Here is a 7,494-nt window from a genome sequence, read left to right as displayed (position 1 = left end):
CAGATGCTTGGCAGGGAAGAGGCCAACGAGGATTTATGTACGAGGATGCGTGGCAGAGAGAAGAATCATACAACGCTGCTGTTTTGGCAGGTTGGAGTACGGCCGGGGCAATGAATGACCTTCAGGAGTTGAATAATGCCCTAGTGCACATGCAAAATGAGCTTACCGATTGGAAACACAGGAAGTTTGGTGACATTAAGAAGAGGATTAAGAAGATTCGTCGGGAGTACGAGCATGAGCGTGCGAATTCCCTTTACAGGGGCACGTCACAGCGGGAGAGGGAGCTTGCCAGAAATCTGAATGAACTATTACATAAAGAAGAAATCATGGCCAGACAAAAGTCGTGAGTTGACTGGTTACATGCGGGCGACCGCAACACTGATTTTTTCCATGCGAAGGCATCTGCTCGAAAGAGTCAAAACCGTATTGTATCACTTGAAGATGGTGCAGGTGTTCTTTGCGAGAGTAAGAAAGAAGTCGTGGCAGAAATCCAAGGGTTCTATACTGACCTTTATACAGCGCAAGAGGAGCTAGATGTAGAAGCTGTTCTGCACCATGTTCCACCTATGGTAACAGACCAGATGAATACACGACTGACTAGGTCGTTCACGGCAGAGGAGGTGAATAGTGCCATGTTTGCGATGAAGCCGTCGAAGGCATCGGGTGTTGATGGTTTCAACGCCGGATTCTATCAGCGACATTGGGATCTTATTAAGGAGGATGTGACCCGTGCTGTCTTGGGCTTCCTCCATGGTGGTCACATGCCGGACTCGGTCAATAAAACGGTAATCGTTCTAATCCCGAAAGTGAAAAATCCAAGGAATATTACCCAATATAGACCGATCTCCTTGTGCAATGTAATTTACAAATTATGTTCTAAAGTATTGGCTAACCGTCTCCGTGAGATCCTTGACGAGATCATAGCAGAAGAGCAGAGCGCATTTGTACCTGGGAGGTTAATAACAAACAATGTGCTGACAGCTTATGAGTGTATTCACTCCATGAAGCGAAAGAAAGGGAAGCAGGGATGGTGTGCAGTCAAAATCGATATGATGAAGGCGTACGACCGTGTTGAATGGCCCTATTTGCAGGGAATCATGCAACAACTAGGTTTTGCAGAAGAATGGGTCTCTCTTGTAATGAGATGTGTTGTTTCAGTTAGTTTCCAGATAAAGGTAAACGGTGAGCTGTTACCATCTTTTAAGCCTTCAAGAGGGATGAGGCAAGGGGACCCAATTTCCCCATATTTGTTTCTGTTGTGTGGAGAAGGATTGTCGTGCCTGGTGAAAAATTATGATGCAGGATGGATTGACAGAGGTATTCGAATGGGTGTTACAGCCCCGTGGATCTCACATCTCTTATTTGCGGATGATTGTCTTGTATTCATGAAAGCCGATGTTAGGAGTGCAACTCGGCTGACTGAGATACTGCATATTTACAGTGATGGATCTGGATAGAGAGCTAATAAGCAAAAGAGTTCAGTTTTTTTCAGTGCAAATTCGGGAGCATCTGTTCGGGTGGGTGTGCGGAATGCACTGGATATTCATAGGGAAGCGCTTACGGAGAAATATCTTGGGCTACCAACTCCTTCTGGTAGGCTCAAGGAGAAGCACTTTAAGCATATTCTTGAATGTTCAAGGTGTAGAGTGCAAGGATGGTGTGAAAAGAAGTTGTCTTGTGCAGCGAGGGAAGTTCTTCTCAAGACAGTGGTTCAGGCCTTACCAACCTACGCTATGAGCTATTTCAAGCTCACAAAGGGGTTGTGCAAAAAAGTTATGGCAGTAATGTCCAAGTACTGGTGGGCGGGATCACTGGATAAGAGAGGAATGCATTGGCAATCGTGGGAGAAAATGTCCATCTCAAAGATTAGGGGTGGCATGGGATTCCGAGATTTGGAGATATTTAATGATGCAATGTTGGCAAAGCAGGCATGGAGGCTACTGGAGAGACCAGATAGCTTATGTGCACGGGTTTTGAAGGGAAGATATTACCCTAATGGTGAATTCTTGAGTGCTGGTTGCCCAATAAGTGCATCACCTACATGGAGACCAATTATCACCGGTAGAAACATGCTAAAAGATGGCCTAATAAGGCGAGTGGGAGATGGGAGGACGACAGAAATTTGGCACGACAAATGGATAGCTGGGACATTGTCCATGAAGCCCATATGTCGTCTCTCGGAGGTACCAGTTCAGCTAGTGGCTGATTTATTGGATGATATAGGACAATGGAATGTACAATTGGTACGAACTATGTTCATAGCACCAGATGCGGATGCTATCTTAAGTATGCCGCGTCCAAGAGTGAGCCTCCCAGACTTCTGGAGCTGGGCATGGGAGAAATCAGGATTATTCACGGTTAGGTCTGCCTATCGTATGGCCATTGAGAACAAGTTTAACTTACAAACTCAGATTTCTTCGTCTCATGGAGGTCAGAGTACTTGGAAAGCTCTCTGGAAGTTGCAAGTGCAGCCAAAAATAAAAGTATTTATGTGGAGAGCTTTGAAGAATATGTTACCATCACATGGGGAATTATGCAGGCGACATATCAGAACGGATGCTATCTACCCCATGTGTGGAGGAAGCGACGAATCGTTATTTCATACGCTAGTGACATGCGAGCATGCACTGCTGTTCTAGGAAGAGGCAAAGGATTTTTTTGAGCTTAGACTGCCCGCATTACATCCAGTGACATGGGCTAGGGATGTGCTCGATCATAACTTCATTAGTAAGAAGGATGCAGCAGTGGCCGTTTCGGTTATGTGGGCGATTTGGAACAACAGAAATAGATATACTCATAATGAAGCAGTCTACCAGCCGTTGCGGTCAATGCAGTTGGTACAGGAGCTGATGAGAGCTCTGGATATCCCAGGGACGGAGGCGCAACAACCGAAGCCTCAACCAGTGTGGAAACCTCCCGAGGAAGGCTGGATCAAAGTTAATACCGACGGTGCAGTTGGGGCGGTCAGAAACTGTGCTGGGACGGGTGCAATTTTGAGATACCACCTGGGAGTGTTTGCTGCTGCAATGATGACAAAGTATGATGCTGTATCAGATCCATTCATCGTGGAAGCGTTAGCTTGTAGAGATGGTATGAAGCTGGCTATGGAGAAAGGAATTCAGAGAGTTGTGCTGGAGACTGATTGTCTGATGGTGGCGTCTGCATGGGGGGATGCAACTGATCGGTCTGGTGCTGGTCATATCTTCAGGGAGATGAGATCATATCTCCCAAACTTCCAGGGATTTTCCTTAGTTTTTTCTCACCGTAGTGCTAATTTTGCAGCTCATGTGTGTGCAAGAGAAGCACGAAATATGGAGACTTCTAGCTCCTCGTTTGATGTAATCCCTGACTTCTTGAATGCTATTGTGCAATCAGAGGTTGTACCGCCTGTTCAATAATAAATTGCCATGATGGCGGTCTCAAAAAAAATCCAGCCGCATATATGCATAAGCCGTCTTGTGGTGAAAATCTAGAAGGAAGAAGATGGAGGCCCAGATGAGCGTGTCTGCTGCGCCGGCGGCCGATGATACATGGTCAAAGCTCCCGGCTGATCTTCTCGGCGAGGTCTACGGCCGGATCGTTTCTCCGATCGACCACGTCCGCTTCATCGCAGTCTGCCGCTCATGGCGTGTTGTGAAGACATGGCAACGGCCGGCGCTGACTTTCCTATGGCTCATCTTCTCATCGTGCGGAGGCGGCGTGATGCGTGTGTTCTGCCCCGTGGATGGTGTATCCTTATGCGTTCCGCTCCCACCCGAGGTCCTCAACAGCGTGGTCGGGATTCACGATGGAGGCTGGATCGCCACCACGTCCTTCCGTTATGGTGGTTGTCGTGGTTCTAAGTCTGACAGTAGAATAGGGGGTAGGAATGTAGAGGCAAGATTCTAGCTATGGAGGAGTTGTACACGCGCATTTTACGAGTTTAGGCCCTTCTCGGAGGAAGTAACAGCCCTACGTCTCGGAGCCCGGAGGCGGTCGACTGGATATATGCGTGTGAGTTACAGGGGGTGCGAACCCTTGTCCCGGAGGAGGGTGTGGCTTATATAGAGTGCGCCAGGACCCCAGCCAGCCCATGTTACAAAGGGTTCAATGTACATTAAGGCAGGACGTTACTGGTAACGCTAGTAATAAAGAGATATAAATGATCTTTAAGGTTATAGAGTGAATGATCGACCGTTGTCATCCTGAGTGACATTAGGCCTTCTACACTCTGAGTGGTTTCTTGTATCGTCGAGTGGTTGTTTGCATAGTCAAGTGTCTTCAAGACTGTCGAGTGGAACATAGCTTCATGGTCGAGTGGATGATGATTTCTCCTTAACTGCTTCTGGTTTTTTTAGAGATGTCCTTGTGGAGGGTATCTTGGACAGATCCATGACCCTACCCTAGGTACATAGCTTCGTCATTAGCCTCCAAATGGATCAGGGTTTGAGTGGGGAAGGAGTTGAGAACACTTCCGACTCATTCTTCGTGTTGTGAGTATAACTTGTTGTGGAGCCATGAACTGAGGAGACAACATCAACTTCTTTTTCAGTCGCCTTGGTCCATTCTTGGTTTTTGTCGAGTGAATTTTCACGGTAGAATTCCGAATGATAATGCGGAGGACGTTTTTAGTCTGACAAGCTGCTCTGCTCCCCGCGGATTTCGCGGGATTCGAATTTCGGGAAGAACGCCGGACTGGCGAGGCCGTGGTAATCGGGACGGATTAGGTAGGTCGCCTCGATCGCCGCGCCACCTTTTTCGCCACGTATTGCACGCGCGACTGTTGCCGGATTTGTTTAGATCGTTTGGGCCTACCAGTCAGTCACTCGGAGAATGACCTTATAAAAGGTACCGGACCAGGTCTTCGCACCGTGCGCTCCCATTCTCTTTTCTTCTTCCTCCGACCTCTCCGCCACGCTCGCTTCTGCTCTCATCGCCGAACCCTCGCTCGAACTCGATCCGCCGCCATGGGAAAAGAGAAGACGGTGGCGCTGGAGCGCGCGAAGAAGGCTACCGCGAAGGTGAAGGGCAAGCGGACCCGCCGGGGCGGATCCTCGTCGAGATCCGGCCTGCCGCCGGGCTGGATCCAGGGCGACTGGATCCGCTCGACGATCAGCCAGGACGACCTCGACGACCTGGTGGAGGGGGGACTGATCCCTCACAAATCGGTGCGGCTCCCGGGGAATGAGACCGAGCCGCAGCCAAGGGAGGGTGAGCGCGTTCTCCTCGCCACTCACGTCGATCGCGGATTTTCTCTGCCTCCCCATCCTTTCTTTCGGGGATTTTTGAACTTCTTTGGGGCTCAGCTCCACCAGTTCACTCCAAACACTATAGTCTATTTGGCTGCTTTTGTGTCAATGTGTGAAAATTTCTTGGGCTGTCGATCGCACTGGGGCCTCTTCAAACATTGATACGTCTCCGTCGTACCTACTTTTCCAAACACTTTTGCCCTTGTTTTGGACTCTAACTTGTATGATTTGAATGGAACTAACCCGGACTGACGCTATTTTCATCAGAATTGCCATGGTATTGTTTTATGTGCAGAAAACAAATATTCTCGGAATGACTTGAAACTCCACGGAACATCTTAGAAAAAATAATAAAAAATCCTCGCCAAAGATGAAGACCAGGGGGCCCACACCCTTCTCATGTGGGTGGGGGCGCCCCCCTAGGGCGCGCCCCCCTACCTCGTGGGCCCCCTGGATGCCCTCCGACGCCAACTCCAACTCTATATATTTGCTTTCGGAGAGAAAAAATCAGAGAGAAGAAATCATCGCGTTTTACGATACGGAGCCGCCGCCAAGCCCTAAAACCTCTCGGGAGGGCTGATCTGGAGTCCGTTCGGGGCTCCAGAGAGGGGGATTCGTCGCCGTCGTCATCATCAACCATCCTCCATCACCAATTTCATGATGCTCACCGCCGTGCGTGAGTAATTCCATCGTAGGCTTGCTGGACGGTGATGGGTTGGATGAGATTTATCATGTAATCGAGTTAGTTTTGTTAGGGTTTGATCCCTAGTATCCACTATGTTCTGAGATTGATGTTGCTATGACTTTGCTATGCTTAATGCTTGTCACTAGGGCCCGAGTGCCATGATTTCAGATCTGAACCTATTATGTTTTCATGAATATATGTGAGTTCTTGATCCTATCTTGCAAGTCTATATTTACCTACTATGTGTTATGATCTGGCAACCCCGAAGTGACAATAATCGGGACCACTCCTGGTGATGACCATAGTTTGAGGAGTTCATGTATTCACTATGTGCTAATGCTTTGTTCCGGTTCTCTATTAAAAGGAGTCCTTAATATCCCTTAGTTTCCAATAGGACCCCGCTGCCACGAGAGGGTGGGACAAAAGATGTCATGCAAGTTCTTTAACATAAGCGCGTATGACTATATATGGAATACATGCCTACATTACATTGATGAATTGGAGCTAGTTCTGTGTCACCCTATGTTATGACTGTTACATGACGAACCGCATCCGGCATAATTATCCATCACTAATCCGGTGCCTATGAGTTTTTCATATACTGGTTCTCGCTTATTTACTTCCCCGCTGCTACTATTACAATCACTACAAAATACCAAAAACATTACTTTTGCTGTCTTTACTTTTGTTGCCGCTACCACCACTATCATATTACTTTGCTACTAAACACTTTGCTGCAGATACTAAGTTTCCAGGTGTGGTTGAATTGACAACTCAGCTGCTAATACTTGAGAATATTCTTTGGCTCCCCTTGTGTCGAATCAATAAATTTGGGTTGAATACTCTACCCGCGAAAGCTGTTGCGATCCCCTATACTTGTGGGTTATCAAGACAAATTTATGGCGCCGTTGCCGGGGAGCATAGCTCTATTCTTTGAGTCACTTGGGATTTATATCTGCTGGACACTATGAAGAACTTGAGAGATCCAAAAACCAAGATCTATCCCTCAACTACGAGGGGAGGTAAGGAACTGCCATCTAGCTCTGCACTTGATTCACCTTCTGTTATGAGTAAGCTAGCGACACCTACACCTGCTTCTGCTATTCGTTCTGATATGTCGCATGTTATTGATGATGCCACTTCTGCTATGCATGATACTTATGATGAAACTGCTTCTATGCCTGATACTACTGTGCCCCTTGGTGAATTTCTTGATGAACAAATTGCTAGGGCTAGAGAAAAAGAAATTATTGAATCTAAATACGATGATGATAGTGATGATGAAAATATGCCTGTTATTCCTGAGGGCTATCTTTTTGATATGGAATCTTCTGCCGCTATTTTAGCTTGCAGAGATAGATATGAGCTTAAGAGGTTATTAGTTAAATGGAACAAAGAATCACTTAGAGATAAAATGAAACCCGACCCTGGTTTTGCTACTTCACCTATATGTGTTCCTGATAAGGATTAGGAATTCTCTGTTGATCCTGGTATAATTACTTTGGTTGAATCTGATCCGTTTTATGGCTATGAATCTGAAACTGTTGTGGCACATCTTACTAAGTTAAATGATATAGCTGC

The sequence above is a fragment of the Triticum urartu genome, chromosome 2 (genome assembly GCF_003073215.2).
Source record: "Triticum urartu cultivar G1812 chromosome 2, Tu2.1, whole genome shotgun sequence".
NCBI classification, from domain to species: Eukaryota; Viridiplantae; Streptophyta; class Magnoliopsida; order Poales; family Poaceae; genus Triticum; species Triticum urartu.
This window is presented reverse-complemented; position numbering follows the sequence as displayed.